The sequence below is a fragment of the Giraffa tippelskirchi genome, chromosome 7, assembly GCF_054371585.1.
Source record: "Giraffa tippelskirchi isolate mGirTip1 chromosome 7, T2T-mGirTip1v1.2.pri, whole genome shotgun sequence".
NCBI lineage: Eukaryota > Metazoa > Chordata > Mammalia > Artiodactyla > Giraffidae > Giraffa > Giraffa tippelskirchi.
In genome coordinates this window covers 135621127-135637913 of record NC_137281.1, presented here as the reverse complement: position 1 = coordinate 135637913, position 16787 = coordinate 135621127, and the positions used below count along the sequence as shown (strand labels likewise).

Sequence of the window (16787 nt, the reverse complement as noted above, 5' to 3'; positions counted from 1 at the left end):
GCATGCAGACCTGAGTACTAAATGACTTGATGGTGTTCTTAGGAGTAGGATGCTTCTCTACAGGAGTGAAGGACCAGGTATTCTATCACTACCATCAAACTGATATTGGACAGTACAGGAGATCAGAACATTAAGGAAATATATACAAAAGAAGCTGTTGAAAAAGGAGATTTTGAGGGGGACTTCACCACCATATACACCATGTGTCACATTGACTTGGATGATTTTCCAAGCCTAGGTTACCTGGAGTAACCTCAGGACTGAAGTTATGATTAGTGTTACTATGTAGCCTCTGGGTCATGTTAATTGTTTTTGGTCTAAGCCATCCTTTTTGAGATTCCGTGTTATACAATTTTATATTTTGACATTAATAGGAAAAATGTTAAGAGTCTAGGAATGTCAGTTGACTTGTGAAAGGTCAGTATCCTGGGTCTAAACAAGGTAATTTTCAGAGTTCAGAATGTCTGCAAGTTACTGGACACCGATGTTAACAGTGTTTAGTTTTCCATACTCTTTTAATTGGGTACAGAAATAAGAACACACAGGTTCTCTTTGCTACTTAAAAGTACCAGAGGTAGAATGTCAATTCCAAGTTATGTTTTCTCCACAGGCTTTTAGGAGGAAAATGTTCTCACAACGAGATCTTGATGATCTCTTAATTAAACTGCTGCCTACATACCAAAAGTGATAAGATGTATTGGCAGAAGAGGTGCTTTATAAATTCAGAAGACAACATTTTGTCAGATGTAGTCTTTATTATTATACTACTTTTTAATATTTATATAATGCATTTTGCCTTATACTTGAGCATGGTTAAGTAAAAAAAAAAATTCATCTTGAAGTAATTATAGATTCACTGAAATTTGCAAAGGTAGTCTAGTGGAAGGCGAGGATAAGACAAATTGGGAGAGTAGGAATGACATTTATACATTATGTGTGTTAAATAGGTAGATAGTGGGAACCTGCTGTATCGATCAGGGAGCTCAGTTTGGTGCTCTGTGATAACCTAGAGGAATGGGATGCCGGGGTAGGGAGGTGGGAAGGAGGCTCAAGAGGGAGGGGATGTGTGTATACATACAGCTGGTTCTTGTTGTTGTATAACAGAAACAAACATAACATTGTAAAGAAATTTAACTCCAAAAAAAAAAAAAAGAATAGTGAGCACTTTTGTGCTCTTCCCTTAGTTTCCTACAATAGTTATATCTTATAGGGCTCTAGTACAACATCAACACTGGCTGTGATACAGCGTGTGTGGATAGCTCTGTGTTGTATTATCACATTTGTGAATTCCTGTAACCACTACTGAAAGCAAAACACAGAATTATTCTGTTACCTCAAAGATCTCCTTCATGTCACACTCACCCTTTCCCCCAAGCCTCCCTAACCCTAGCAACTACTGATCTGTTCTTCATCTATATAATTTTGGGATTTTGAAAATGTTGTGTAAATGGAATCATGCAAAATGCGGTTTTCTGAAATTGGTCTTTTCCACTCAGCATAAGTCTCTCAAAATCCATCTAAGTGGTTGAGTGTATTAACAGTTTGTTCCTTCTTATTCCTGAACAGTATTTCATGGTTTGGATATACTGCTGCTTAATTATTCATCCATTGAAGGTCATTTTGATAATTTTCAGGTTTTGGTTATTATAATAAATAAATTCACTAAATTCATTGCTAAAGGGCTTTTGTGAAAACGAACATTTTCAAAGTTTAGTTCTGAAGCAGTTGTGGAGAATAGCATACCTTGTTTGTGTATAGTTTTTTGTTTGGACATAACTGTTTAGTTCTCTGGGATAAATATCCAGAAAAGAGATTTCTTGGACAAATAGTGTTCTGTTTTTAAAAAGGAACTTGTCAAACTATTTTTCAGAGTAGACATATTAGTGTAGTTTAATTTTTTAACAAGACAATAACAGAAAAATAAAATCTATGTAGAGCTGAAGCGCACCATTATTCACTTTGTTTCTCAGACCCCAAACCTGTGAATTATCTTAGATTCCTGTTTTCTTATGTATTATGTCTATTTATAACAAGTCTTGTTGACTTTACCATCAAAGTATATTTGATTATTTCTCCCCACTTCCATAGCTCACCATCCAAGATCAACTAATAATCTCCTATATGTTGCTTCTATTTTTACCCTTGACTCATAATCTCTGCTCAGAAGGTAAGAACATATTATTCCTATGTGCAGAGTCTTCCAGTGCTTTACACTGCATATAAAATAAAATCCTGATCTCCCACCCCTTCAGTCAAAGCTTTAATGGTCTGGCCCTCACCTGCTTCGCTCACCTCACTTTTTACCATTCCCACTCTTGCTTATCCTACTCAATCCATGCCAACCATATTGCTGTACACATCAGAAAATAGTACTGTCTCAGGCTCCTTGTACTGCTTCCCCCACTGCTTATAAACCCCTCCCCTGACTTATGCCCCAGTTCAGGCAGGTCACCATTCAAACCACCTCTCCAGAAATTCTTCTCAGTGCTACCCACTGCAATGCCAATCACTCTTATTCTCTTGTCTTTAATCTCTTCTTTATTGTATCTACAAGGCCTGAAGCCATGTTTACTCTGTTTTCCGTTCCTTCAGAATGTAAGCTCCGTGACAGTATGGCCTTTGTCTGCTTCTGCTTCTTCTTCTTTTTTTTTTTTTTTGGTCTCTATATACTCACCTTCTAAAAAGTTCTTAATGCTGTGCCCAATCAAAATTTGTTGTATGATGAATGAAGTTGAAGATGTCCCTGATGATCATAATGAAAATCCTCGTCCTTGAATCCACCCCATTTGGATCTCTGATGAACACACCTGCCAGAGGAATGCACAATTTGAATCTTAGCTGTGATTCCTTTGTGAAAGCCTGGTGAGCTCACCTGTATTGTCTGCCTGTGGCAGTGCAGCAGCTACTTCAGCTGGATTGTTGCTGTTGTTGTCGTTTAGTTGTTAAGTCCTGCCCGACTCTTTTGCGATCTCATGGACTGTAGCCTACCAGGCTCTTCTGTCCATGGGTTGTCCCAGCCTTAAGTTTCTCATGTGGCCTGATAATAAGTTCTGAGAGGCTAGGCAGTAGAATCACCAACAACCGTTTCTCCCACCGTAGTTTTTGTTTTTTACCAACTACCTTCTGAAACTACCACCTCTAGAAATTTTCACATAGATTCAGTTGAGTTTTCAAAACTTCTTTTAGTTCATTGTTGGCCTCCTTCTTCCCTAATTCATGTATAGCCAATTATATTGCTATGTCAACATTTCTTTCTCCTGTCTCCTCCTCTTCAGTTCCTGTCTTGATTTCAAGATGAAGATCTGGGCAAAAAGTGGATCCTTTTCCTCCCTGAGTTTCTGCTATATCTCCTTTCAAACCTGAATAAACCAGTTTCTGATATCTTTTGAGTTTGGTTTTCTTTTTATGCCTCTGAAAAAATCCATATTCTGTAGCCAGAGTTTTCCAAGGAGATGCCTTTTAATTTCCTTCTTAGTCCTTGGGTCCTTGGTAATTTCATGGAATGTTTCCTTTGAAACAACTCAAGAAGATGATTGAAAACTGTTAAGTGCCATGAAGTGTTACAGTAACTTCCCACAATTCCAAATCTTATTAGACACACGTGCACAAAATATCAGCCAAATGTGGCTGTTGCAACTGTTTGTATTCTTAGTATAAATTTTTTCCAGTATAATTATTTTCCTGTGACAGCACCAAGGGAAACAGGAAAACAAGCCTAGTAAGTTTCTTAGAACCTAAAAAGTGTTATAAGCCTCAGACTTATCCAGAGATTGTGTGTGCGTGCGTGTGTGTATGTGTGTATGTGTGTGTGTATGATGGAGAAGGGAGGTAGGGAAGAAGGAGATAAAAAACAGGTTCATGATTTCAGTTGTGCTAGGATGCTAGTCAATCTATGCTAGCTGCTTGAGAAGCACCACTTCCAACCTTACAACTCAATAACTGAGAAAGATGTTTTTCAGAAGGTTGATGGAGATACCAACTGCCTATTTTCTGTTGAGAAAGTAATCACTACTTGTAAATGATAGCTTCTTTTTTTCTAGAGAAAGCCATCTGAAACTTCTGTGTCTTCCAAAAAATTTAACGGAGAAGGCAATGGCACCCCACTCCAGTACTCTTGCCTGGAAAATCCCATGGACAGAGGAGCCCGGTAGGCTGCAGTCCACGTGGTCGCTAAGAGTCGGACACGACTGAGCGACTTCACTCTCACTTTTTGCTCTCATACATTGGAGAAGGAAATGGCAACCCACTCCAGTGTTCTTGCCTGGAGAATCCCAGGGACGGCGGAGCCTGGTGAGCTGTGGTCTATGGGGTCGCACAGAGTCGGGCATGACTGAAGCGACTTAGCAGCAGCAACAGCAAAGTTTAAAAATTTAAATGGCAGCAATTCCAGTTCCTAGAGCCTTTCTGAACCTTCTTCTTTCTTTAATGGCCTGTCTTCTCAGACTCCTCAGTTTTTTCTCCCTGATGCTGAATTGTGTGAACTCTGTCCTGGACCACAGTCTCAAGATTCTCCTTGTTGTTGTCATAGTTTATAACCATGGCCTCCCTTCAACCCCAGACACCTTCTGTTTCCTCTTGATACCTTCTGTGTCAGCATTGTCCCAGGGTATTTCTCTTTTCTGCTACCTAGGGATTTCTTAGGCTTAAACCTAGTGTTCTTACATTTGCTCCTGCTCAGATTCCAGATCTGGAAGGGTTGATTCTTACATAGGTCTACTATCATGTATTCTTTTTCTCAGATTTATCTTTTCTTCTATGATCTGTGCCTTGAGTGCACCCCTTGGTTCTGGTAGCAGCCATTACTACCCCGGGACAGTCAGCTCCTCCTCATTCCTCTGACTAATCATGAATGAACCTAACTATTCTATTAATATTCACTAATCACCACTAAAAGGCTTTGTGAAAAAGAGCATTTTCAAAGTTTAGTTCTGTAGTAGTTGTGAAGAATAGCATACCTTTTCTTTTTTTAGATCAAGATGTGAGTAATCTCTGCCAGTTTGCTCAGTAAATACTTAATGATGTCTTCCTTAAATGCTTTCTATCCCATTTCGTTCATATAATTTTATTATTGAACCCCTAACACTTTCTTTTTTCTGAAGATTAGCAGACTAATTTTGCTTTTCTATTCAGAAAGCGCCTTTGTATGCTGATGACTTGTTTTGATTGCTATAAAACAAAGAAATATGAGTTACAGAATTTTCTGATATAATTATCCTTTTTGCCTTAATATTTTTATGAATCCTCTTTTAAAGATGTGTTAGGTAGTTAGAATAGGAAAAAGGAGTCCAAAATGGCGGTGGCTAAAAGACAAAGAAGGGAAAAGCCCGCGAAAATAGGACAAAGGAAGGTCCAAGGACCGGAGTGAGGACCTCAGGTAAAACAAACAGCCCTCCTGGCAACGCGGTTTACATAGGGCAGGCTCAGGGGGAGGAGAAAAACATAAAAGAGGAGCCAAAATTGAGCCGGGGCTTCTCTTCTCTTTGTGTCTTTTGGGTCAGCCTGCCCTCATGCCTCGAGGATATATTTTTCTTTGCTTGCCTAATGAAACTGAGCTGTAACATGGAGCTGTAACACAGGTCTGTCTGTTGCTTCAAATTTTTGCTGTGGCAAGATGGAACCGAGGAAATTACACACTCCCCTGACAGATGTATCAAGAGAACAATTGCTTAGCTCTTGCTTCATTACTAAATAATCACATAAATTGTATTTTGGTTTATTCTAACCATTGTAAAATAGTATACACTTGTGTTTTTCAACTTTTCAAACACTTGTGTGTTTACAACTTTATAAAAAAAGAAACATAAAATAAGAATGTTTTAGATAACTTTTTGTCATAAATTATGTTTAATCAAAAATTTGTTTTCATTTGCTTTGTTTTGTTTTAATATATTATAAAATGTTATACATGTTAGTAAACATGTTAACAGCCTATTTCAAAGGACTATAAATACTTGGGTATTTATTTTATTTTAAAACAGTTTTCACTTTTTTCATTGTTGCCTGCTTAGTTGCCAATTGAAGCAGCCTGACTCATGGGGTCTGTAATGATCAGAATCTGTCCTGGTAGGATGCCATGCAAAATAAGTCTTCAAAAGTAAAACAAAGCAAAACAAAAACTACAAATATGAAAACTGCCTAGGTTTAATTGGTAGAGAAGAAATCCCAGTCATAACAATGCTACTGTAATTTTTAAATGGTCTGTAATTGATGATAGCTCCAACAGTCTAAGAACTTTCTATAATTGACTGGTATGGTTTATAATGCATCAAGCAAACGGTTTAACACATTTAGAAGAATAGCAGGACCATCTGCCAGTGGGATATGTATGACAGGAAATTCAGATCTCCATGAGGGTAGTTAAGAGTCATCAGGGAGCACTTAGTTACACACTGGTCACTCAACATCATGCAGAGGAGACAGATGCCACACATATTCTCTAGTACATGGGCTCATTTGGCACCCTCAGTGGAGTTCAGATAAAAGCCAATCTGAGAGTGTGGCATTGCACTTGCCCCGCTCCATAGGAAACAGAAATAAATGCAAGATGGTGAGACTCAGAGATTGTGAAAATATATTAATAGAATAAGCTGGAGCAAAGGTCTGTGTGACCTTGGATGTCTTTGGATCTCTTTGGATTTTAAATTTTTCAAGTGCAAAATGCAGAAGTTGAAATAAATAACTTTTAAGATCCCTTTCAATACTAACATTTGATATATCCAATGTTCGGTTAGTATAGTTATGACCCTGTTCTTAGAATTGGACTGGTTATTGGAGATGAGGTTAAATATGGAAAAAGAAGAGGTGTCACTTAAAAGTTTAGGACTTTTCATATGCAGTGCATACTTTGTTTTACAGAGAGTAAGATATGTCTTGTAGAGAATATATTCAATAAAGAGTTGAGAGGGAAGACTGCCAAGGAATATTATGGAGAAAAGAAATTAAGCTTTTGGAAGGAACAGCATTCTACCCTATAGAAGGTAGGTAGCTTGGAAGACTGAAAGGCGTTTGCCTCAGGGTATAGGAATGGGCCCAGGGAGAATGCCCAATGGAGACTCTGAGGGATATTTGGTCTGTATAGATATCTAGACAGGATTAAAAGTTGTTAACCTTTTAAAAGGGTTAAGAGTTGTTACACTTCTCCAAAAAATTAAAAAATTTGTCTACAAATCTTAACATGAGACTTTAGGTGACACTGATATAATATTAAGTTATATGTTAAATTTTTTCTTTACTATTGTGATTTAGGTAGGACATAGAGTGTGGACATGCTGATTTTCATTTCTGGTTTTAGTTTAGCCAGATGGAGAGAGCTTTAAGCTTAATGTTTATTTTGGAAACTAGGTCAGTTCTTTGTATCTGCTTTACCCTTGCTTGTAAAAGAGTCTGTTTTCTTCCCTTTTCTTTAATGAGCTTTAGTATCCCATGAAGAAACATATTTCGTGGAGCCCAAAGTTCAGGGTTATGGGCACCCTTTTTTATGGTTTAGTAGTTTAAGGTGTACAGTCCAGTAGTTTGAAAACTGTCCTGTTTGACATGTGTTTAGTACAAAGTATTGTGCCTAGTTGATGAAAATGAAAGTATTAGTTGCTCAGTTGTGTCTGACTCTTTGCAACCCTATGGACCATAGTTGACCAGGCTCCTCTGTCCTTGAAATTCTCCAGGCAAGAGTACTGGGGTAGATAGCAATTCCTTTCTCCAGAGGATCTTCCCAACCCACGCATTGCATCCAGGTCTCCTGCATTGCAGTCAGATTCTTTACTGTTTGAGTCAATAAGGAAGCCCTAGTTGGTAGATGTGCTCATTGAACATAAGTTGAAAAAAAATTAGTAAAAAAGTTCACCTAGTTCAGCCCGAGGAATCCAGGAGAGTTTCCAGGAGGAATTGACTCTTGACCTCAGGATGCAAAAGCAAGTAGGTAAATGAGGCAAGTCTATGGTACTTTCCAGGGAAAGGGAACTTTTGTGAAAAAACACAGGAATGAACTGAGTTGACCTTTCTGCTGTTCTCTGTGTATTTCACTTTGGCTTGAAGGGAAAGTAGGAGGAAGGCAAGGAAGAAAGGTACCAAGATGCCAAAGGCCTTGTATAGGTTGAGAAGGATTTTGCCGTTTTTGCTAATGGTTATGAGATAAATAAGGATTTTATCCTTCAATCTGGAAGATAGATTGAAGGAGACAGAGGCTGTGGGCAAAGAAACCAGTTAGGGTGCTCTTGGAGTAATCCAGGAAGACATAAACTGAGTTGGTAGGGATATGATGGATGATACATCTTAGAATTGGCAAAAATCTTCATTTTCCATAAAGGGATAGATAATTGTCTTAGGCTTCACAGGCTGTAATGTCTCTTTTGCAGCTACCCATCTCTGCTGTTGTAGTGCTCAAGCAGCCATAGATAGCACACAAACAAATGAGCATGCTATGATCTAATAAAACTTTAAACAGATAGATGGCCAGACATGGCACATGGCCCATAGTTGCCCATGGACTAGCTTAGACAGTTTGACTTATAAAAAGACCTTGGACTTTGTAATCAGACAAATCTAGGTTTATTTTTTATCACTTATTAAGAATTTACATTAATTATCTAAACTCTCATCTATAAAATGGAGATAATTGGCCCTACATACAGAGTTATTTGAAATGCTAAATAAGAGATTGTATGTAAAATTCATGTCATGCTACAGTCCATGGCATCCCAAAGAGTCAGACGTGACTGAGTGACTGAACTGAACTGATGTAAAGTTCCTAAAACATTTAAGTTGTTTTGGTGATTGAATGAATGAATGAGCGAGTAGAAGGAAGAGTTCTAAGGAATTTGTAGATTTCTGGCTAATTCCGATAAGCGAATGACAAAGCTCTTTCTAAGGTGGGAAAGAAGGGGCAGGTAATACTGGGACAAGAGGGCAGTTCGTTTTTGGACATGCTGAGTGTGAGGGATCTGCCGGTCATTTGTTAGAAATGTCCACAAGGTTAGAAGTGATAAAATTTAGAAGTGTAGCTTTGGGTTCCACTTTCAAGTTCAATAAAATACATTTCTACTAGATTATTTGGTGATTATATATGAATGGGATTTCCTTTCATATTACAAAGCAGAAAACAAAAAATTGATTTTGAGAGTTTTTAATGAAAGTCTGCTTTCTAAGAACAGGTATTTTAGTCAAGGGACAGTTTTATTTTATTTTTAATTGGATGATATTTGTTTTACAATGTTGTGTTTGTTTCTGCCATACAACAACTCGAATCAGTCATATTCCCTTCCTCTGGAGCTGCTCTCCCCTTTCCCAGTCAGGGGAGAATTTTATTTACTGATGACTACAAGCTGCTTTGGGAACTTTAAATAAATTTAGTTTTGATTTCCATGATTGTGTATATTGCCTGGGGCAGATTGTTGCTTTAAAGGGAAAGTGGTGCTCTGCTATAGGAAAACATTGAGGACTTAATGATCCTTACATACGTAGTATCAAGGATCAATGTACATATGATTTAAATTTTGCTGGAGATAAAATAGTTAGATTTTTTCCCCCTATATATTGAAAGACTGACAAATCCATAGATGACTTTATTTAGAACATGTTAAGATAAATGCCATCCCCAAAGACCTTGGTTGTTGTTCAGTCACCAAGTCATGTCTGAATCTTTGCCACCCCATGGACTGTAGCATGCCAGGCTTCCCTGTCCTTCACTATCTCCTGTAGTTATCCCAAATTCATGCCCATTGCATCAGTGATGCCATCAGCCATCTCATCCTCTGTTGCCCTCTTCTCCTTCTGCCTTCAATCTTTCCCAGCTTCAGGGTCTTTGCCAATGAGTCGATCTTCGCATCAGGTGGCCAAAGCATTGGAGCTTCAGCTTGAGCATCAGTGCTTCCAATGAGTATTCAGGGTTGATTTCATTTAAGACTAAGTGGTTTGATCTTCTTGCTATCCAATTTAGTTCAGTTCAGTTGCTCAGTAGTGTCCAACTCTTTGTGACCCCATGGACTGCAGCATGCCAGGCTTCTCTGTCCATCACCAACACCCGGAGCATGCTCAAACTCATGTCCATTGAGTCAGTGATGCCATCCAACCATCTCATCCTCTGGTGGACCGTTCTCCTCCTGCCTTCAATTTTTCCCAGCATCAGGGTCTTTTCCAATGAGTCAGTTCTTCATATCAGGTGGCCAAAGTATTGGAGCTTCAGCTTCAGCAATGGTCCTTCTAATGAATATTCAGAGCTGATTTCCTTTACAATTGATTGCTATGATCTCCTTGAAGTCCAAGGGACTCTCAAAGATCTTCTTCAACACCACAGTTTAAAAGCATCAGTTCTTTGGTGCTCAGCTTTCATTATGGTCCAACTCTCACATCCATATGTGACTACTGGAAAAACCATATCTTTGACTAGATGGACCTTTGTTGGGAAAGTAATGTATCTGCTTTTAATATGCTGTCTAGGTTTGTCATAGCTTTTCTTCCAAGGAGCAAGCACCTTTTAATTTCATGGCTGCAGTCACCATCTGCAGTGATTTTGGAGTCCAAGAAAATAAAGTCTGTCACTGTTTCCATTGTTTCCCCATCTATTTGCCATGAAGTAATGGGACCAGATGCCATGATCTTAGGTTTTTGAATGCTGAGTTTTAAGCCAGCTTTTTCATTTTCCTCTTTCACTTTTATCAAGAGGCTCTTTAGTTCCTCTTTGCAGGTGATGTCATCTGCATATCTGAGGTTATTAATTTTTCTCCCAGCAATGTTGATTCCAGCTTGTGCTTTATCCAGCCTGGCATTTGCATAATTTGCTCTGTGTATAAGTTAAATAAACAGGGTGACAATATACAGCCTTGATGTACTCCTTCCCAATTTGCAACCAGTCTGTTGTTCCATGACCGGTTCTAACTGTTGCTTCTTGTCCTGGATACAGATTTCTCAGGAGGCAGGTCAGGTGGTCTGGTATTCCCATCTCTTTCAGAATTTTCCACAGTTTGTTGTGATCCACATAGTCAAAGGATTTGGCGTAGTCAATAAAGCAAAAGTAGATGTTTTTCTGGAACTCTCTTGCTTTTTCGATGATGCAGTAGATGTTGGCAATTTGATCTCTGGTTCCTCTGCATTTTCTTCATCCAGCTTGAACATCTAGAAGTTCATGGTTCACATACTGTTGAATCCTGGCTTGGAGAATTTTGAGCCTTCCTTTGCTAGCGTGTGAGATGAGTGCAATTGTGTGATAGTTTGAACATTCTTTGGCATTACCTTTCTTTGGGACTGGAATGAAAACTGACCTTTTCCAGTCTTGTAGCCACTGCTGAGTTTTCCAAATTTGCTGGCATATTGAGTGCAGCACTTTCACAGCATCATCTTTTAGGATTTGAAAAAACTCAGGTAGAATTCTATCACCTCCACTAGCTTTGTTCATAGTGATACTTCATAAGGTCCCCTTGACTTCACACTCCAGGATGTCTGGCTCTAGGTGAGTGATCACACCATCGTGGTTATCTGGGTCATGAAGATCTTTTTTGCACAGTTCTCCTATGTATTCTTGCAACCTGTTTTTAATGTCGTCTGCTTCTGTTAGGCCCATACCGTTTCTGTCCTTTATTGTGCTCATCTCTGCATGAAATGTTTTCTTTGTATCTCTAATTTTCTTGAGGATATGTCTAGTCTTTCCCATTCTATTGTTTTCCTCTATTTCTTTGCATTGATCACTGAGGAAGGCTTTCTTATCTCTCCTTGCTATTCTTTGGAACTCTGCATTCAGATGGGTATATCTTTCCTTTTTTCCTTTGCCTTTAGCTTCCCTTCTTTTCTCAGCTATTTGTAAGGCCTCCTCAGACAACTGTTTGCCTTTTTGCTTTTCGGTTTCTTGGGGATGGTCTCTCAAGAGCCTTTTTCATCATCACAGTCCGAAAGCATCAATTCTTTGGTGCTCTGCCTTCTTTATGGTCCAGCTCTCACAACCATACATGATTACTGGAAAGACCATAGCCTTGACTACAGACCTTTGTTGGGAAAGCAATGTTTTTGCTTTTTAACACACTTACTATGTTTGTCAAAGACCTTTATGCATGGATTTAAGTATTGCTTTGGAATGCTCCAATAGACTTTTCTTTGGGACACTTTCTAATCCAATTAGTTCCCAAGTGGCTGCTTCTTATCTAGGTATTTGTTGTTGCTGTTGTTAATTTTTGCAAAAATTGTGATGACTGAGATAGGCCTCCCTTGGAGTTCAACTGCTAGAATTTAAAAAATTCTCTTTGAAGCTAGCTCTGGAACTACCCTTTTAGATCCTATCTTCTTTCAAGTTGAATTTATGTTTAACAACCCCCAAAAGTCTTAATCTATGGAAGTCTAAATTGGGAAACTTACAGGTTTAAAATGAATTCAAGGAAGGAAGCTTAAACTCATGCATCTGGTTAGACTTTAGCAAAGGAGACAGATCTAGTGTTAACTCTTTCAATGAGACTTTGGGGTGGAAGCTAAGACGTCGGGAACTTTTCCTATACTAAGCTGCTTACGTGTTTGTCAGATTGCTTACAAAAGGCTTCAGAACACCTTCATAGTAGGTGAGTTTCCCCAACTCCCTTCCCAGAGGAGGCCCAGTCTGGAGAATAATGTCACTTCCCTGTACCTCCCCCACTATTACACACACAGACACTGTAGATTCCATTATCCCTAAATAATTCCCAGCTTGGATCTGTCTGTCTCTTTTGCTCCTGTTCCAGGATTGCTGAGTACTGGCTGGAATAAACCACACATCCCTGTGAACAGGCACCACTAAAATGCATGGTTCACAACCTTAGGAATCTTTACTTATTTCAGGTCATCTCTTGCTCATGTTTGCAGAGTAGCTATTCTTATGCAACTTGCAATATGTTTTCTTCCCACTTCTTTAAACCTATGACCAGTGTTTTTCATCTCAGCAGCTGGCCCTCCTTTTATTTCTTTGAAAAAGAAAGGACAATTATAGCAGACATACATTCTTTTCATTCCTGACCCCTTTCTGACAAAGGCAGGCTAGAGGAGGGGAAGGGGTGAGAGATGGGGTGAGTAAAACACACAGACAGTTAAGTTATAGGCCAATGTAGTGGCTTTTCTTCTGACTTAGATGGCAATGTTTTTGAAAGTTTGGGGCCAAAGAATGGCATGATTTGTCTTATAATTTATGAAGATAAATTTGGCTGCTGCATGGAAAACGGACTATCAGGGACAAGGATGGAAGCGGGCAGACAGGTTAATAGTTAAGGTGAGAGAAGATGGTCATGGTAGTTAGAATTGGTTAGATTCTGGACAATTGGTTAGTACCAACACAATGTGAGGGTTTGAGAGAAAGTGAAGATCAGGATTTACTTTTAGCCTTTTGGTGTTAGCAACTATGAAGCTAAATTGTTCATGGTCATTTGTCATGTCTAGCGGGCAGTTATGTATTCAGTATGAACCTAGAGTTCTGTGAAGTGGTCTAGGATGTGGACATAGATTTACTTTGTCTCTTGGTGTTTTCTTTCCTCCAGTTTTTTTCCCTTCTTTTTTCTGTGTTGTCCATCTATCTTTCTACTGGCTCTTTCTCATCACCCTATAAACATGCTCATGTCTTTTCAATTCTAAAAAAATACACATATGTAAATAAAACACTTGACTTTGCATTCTCTTTAACTATTGACAATCTACCAGTTCTACCCTTAAGCAGGCTTCCTAAAGCATGTGTCTTTACTTTTGTAGCTCCACTTTCTTCTATTGACATTGGACTTCTCCTGTACCACCTTTCAAAGTACATTTGCTAAATTTCACAGACACCTTTTCATCCATATAGCAGCACCTTCCTTGGCTTTGTCAACCTGAAAAACAAGAATCTAGTTCAAGAGGCAAAATGTTTATTTGGGATCAAGGAATTACAGTTGAGGGTATACAGATATAGGTAGAAACCCAAATAGTCTTCTGATCAAAGGAGGGGCGATCAGGGTTTTTTCTCAGGAGAATGAGGAAGATGAAGTAAGGTGTTTTTTTAGAAGTATTCATTGATACAAGATGATATAAAGCTAGATTTGTGCTTCATCGATTGGTCAGGTGACATGGTCACTAGCTAAAAGCTCATTTATCAATCCTTTCAACAGAAAGAATATTCTGGTTTATTTTGCAGCCTTCTTAAAATAGTGGCAGATTGTCCAGTTCATAAGTATAGAAAATGGGATATGCAAGGTTGTTTCTGTGGAATGGTTTCTCTGGCTCTGTTTTAAATGTCTCTACTAATGTCATCTTTTACAGCTTCTTTGATGTTTATTTCTCCCTGGTACCCTCCCACTGCTCTGAGTATTTCTTCTCTGTTTGCTTTGTTGGATCGTTGTACCCTGTCTGTCTCTTAAATATTGAACACTGTAATACTGGCAACAATTTATTGAAAGATCAAAGGCAGCTCTCTTGATAGGCTGAGGAGTGTCTCTTTACAAGGAGTGATTTAAGGGAGTAAGCCAACTTTAAGATCTATTCCTGATTGTTTCGCCTGATGATATTTTCTTTGCATGTCCTTCCCTGCAGAAGGCCCTGTGAAACTGCCATTTTGTTCTCTGAAAAGTGTAACTCTAGCCTCTATCACCATGTCAGCTCAGACTGAATTTCAAAATAGTTCACTATCACAATGAAGCGAAAAGAGATGTTGAAATTTCAGAGGAGGGTGAAGAAAACATTTGGAACATGGGGTGCTGTTTGGCTGGCAGGCAGGGATGGAAAGGAGCTAAGGTGATGATGCCAAGAGTGAAGAGACTCTTCGAGAAGGACATTTGTTTTCTTCCTAGCTCTAAGTTGGGAAAATAATCAAGGATTGATGATTCGCGCCCCTTTTCTCTGGTTTCCTGCCATGAGAACTTTCTTCCAAAGTCTGTCTAAAGTATCCCTGTCCCCTATTTATATCTTATTATCCCTTTATTGTGGTCTGTAATTATACTCTTTCCTCCTTTATATACTTATTGCTTGTCTCTCCAACTAAAATGGGAGCCAAGAAGATTGGAATCTTGTCTGTCCGATTCAACTCTGTATCCCTGGTATAATAGGAACATAGTAGGTGCTCAATAAATTCATTAGAAATGAATGGATTTTGATACTCCATATGTGAAAAGTTGTAAATTCAGAGCAAAGTACAACTGCACTGGTTCTCCAGACCTGAGTTTTTAGTGGTGGGTTTAAATAGATATTAAAACTTAGACACATGAATATATGTGGCTGATTCAGTTTTCTGTAACAGAGCTCACTAAGTAGGTGATCTCTCTACTCCTGCAACCCGACTCTTTTCTACTCTTGAAAGTACCCTTTAATGTGGCATCTGTCCCGTTGTTGTTCCTGTCACTATGTGTCTGTCCAGTCCCAGAATTCTGGATGGGAGGCAGGATACACTTCTCTTTTGCTTTCAAATTTCCCTTTTAACCTATTTTAGATTTCTTTTTTCACCTATATTTCTTTCTATTCTGCCCACCTGTGTTTCACTGCTCCTTCCTCTGACTCCACGTTTTCTGGAAAAAGAGCTAAGATTTAACCTTAAAAACAAAACACAATAACAACAAAAAAAGCCATTTGCTTTCTCAGGGGCCTGGCACTCGCAAAGAAAATCTATGCTTTCAAGATTACTGTTTTGGCTATGGGCTTAAAAAATGTCTAATTTGAAACTCAGAGCTATGCTGTTTTCTTTGTTCTTAGCTGTCTTTGCACTTCCTTTGAAAAGTGACTGCTACCATTTCAATGGGAGGACAGCAGAGGGGCCATTAGGAAGAACAAAGAATTAGAGGGATGAAAATGCTGTGTGTGCGTGAATGCGCCTGTGTGTGCACAGGCACACACAATCTCACGGGTTCCTCATCCTCAATCATAACTAACTGCTAAGTCAGTTAATACTTGTCCTTCCAGCTTTAAAAAGCTTTTTTGTTGTTGTTGTTGTTCTCCTATTTCCTTTGTCCTTGTAGGATCATGGTTAAAAAAATCTATTTACTGTTATTTTGTGAAATTTTGTGAAGCAGCAGAGGCATATAAATTAAAGAATCATTTTGACTATATTGGCTGGGGCTTTCTGAGTGCTTCTGTCAGTTATACTGGTTCTTACTTCTCTTTCCTCTGTTTGTTATCCAGATTTGTACAGCCTTTGATCTAAAATTTTGCACTAGTATTTGCCACGTGTCTTGATCTACTAAGTAGGGTATTCCCTAGGGAATACCACATCCTTACTAAACCCATCAGAAGTCCATTGATATAATATCTGTTTACTTAACCTGCAAGTCCACTCCAATGTCTGCTTGACTTCTCAGCTATGCCCTATGGTCCCTGATCTTTGGCGTTCCTGTGCTGTTATAACAATCTCTGCTCAGTCATTCTCTTTTGCATTCTTTCCCTCTGTATGCATTGATGCCAAGCATTCTCTTATACTACATCAGTCTTGAAGCCCATCTCCAGCAGAGTATCTTTTCCCAATCCCTTAAATACATAGAATGACACTGTAAAAATGATTAAACACTCTGTCATTAGCTAGATTGAGTTGGGTGGATGGAGCCTAACCTTTTCATGTAGGTTTATACATTAGAGTTAAAGGGAGGCATCAAATTTACCAGTATGATGAATGAAGCCAGACCAAAATATATTCCATTTCTTAATGTCAAAATTCTCTTACATTCTTAGGACTAGACGTGGTCAGGAATAAAAGAGTGAAAGGAAAAACCATCCTCAGTATGAGGGGCTAAATTCCTCTTCTATCAGCCTTTAATAAATAGCATTTAGCTATTTAGCACAGTGATGTTTGGATTTTTTGAGAAACCTGGTATAGATGTTTCTCAGTTTGTGTTTGC

General features: G+C 38.7%; 1 protein-coding gene across 1 annotated transcript in view; it reads left to right on the top strand.

Annotated features, from left to right (window-relative positions):
• The window catches only part of KCNH5 (potassium voltage-gated channel subfamily H member 5), a 331907-nt gene that overhangs the window by 89429 nt on the left and 225691 nt on the right, over positions 1–16787 (top strand). The gene's annotated exons all lie outside the window — the stretch shown is intronic.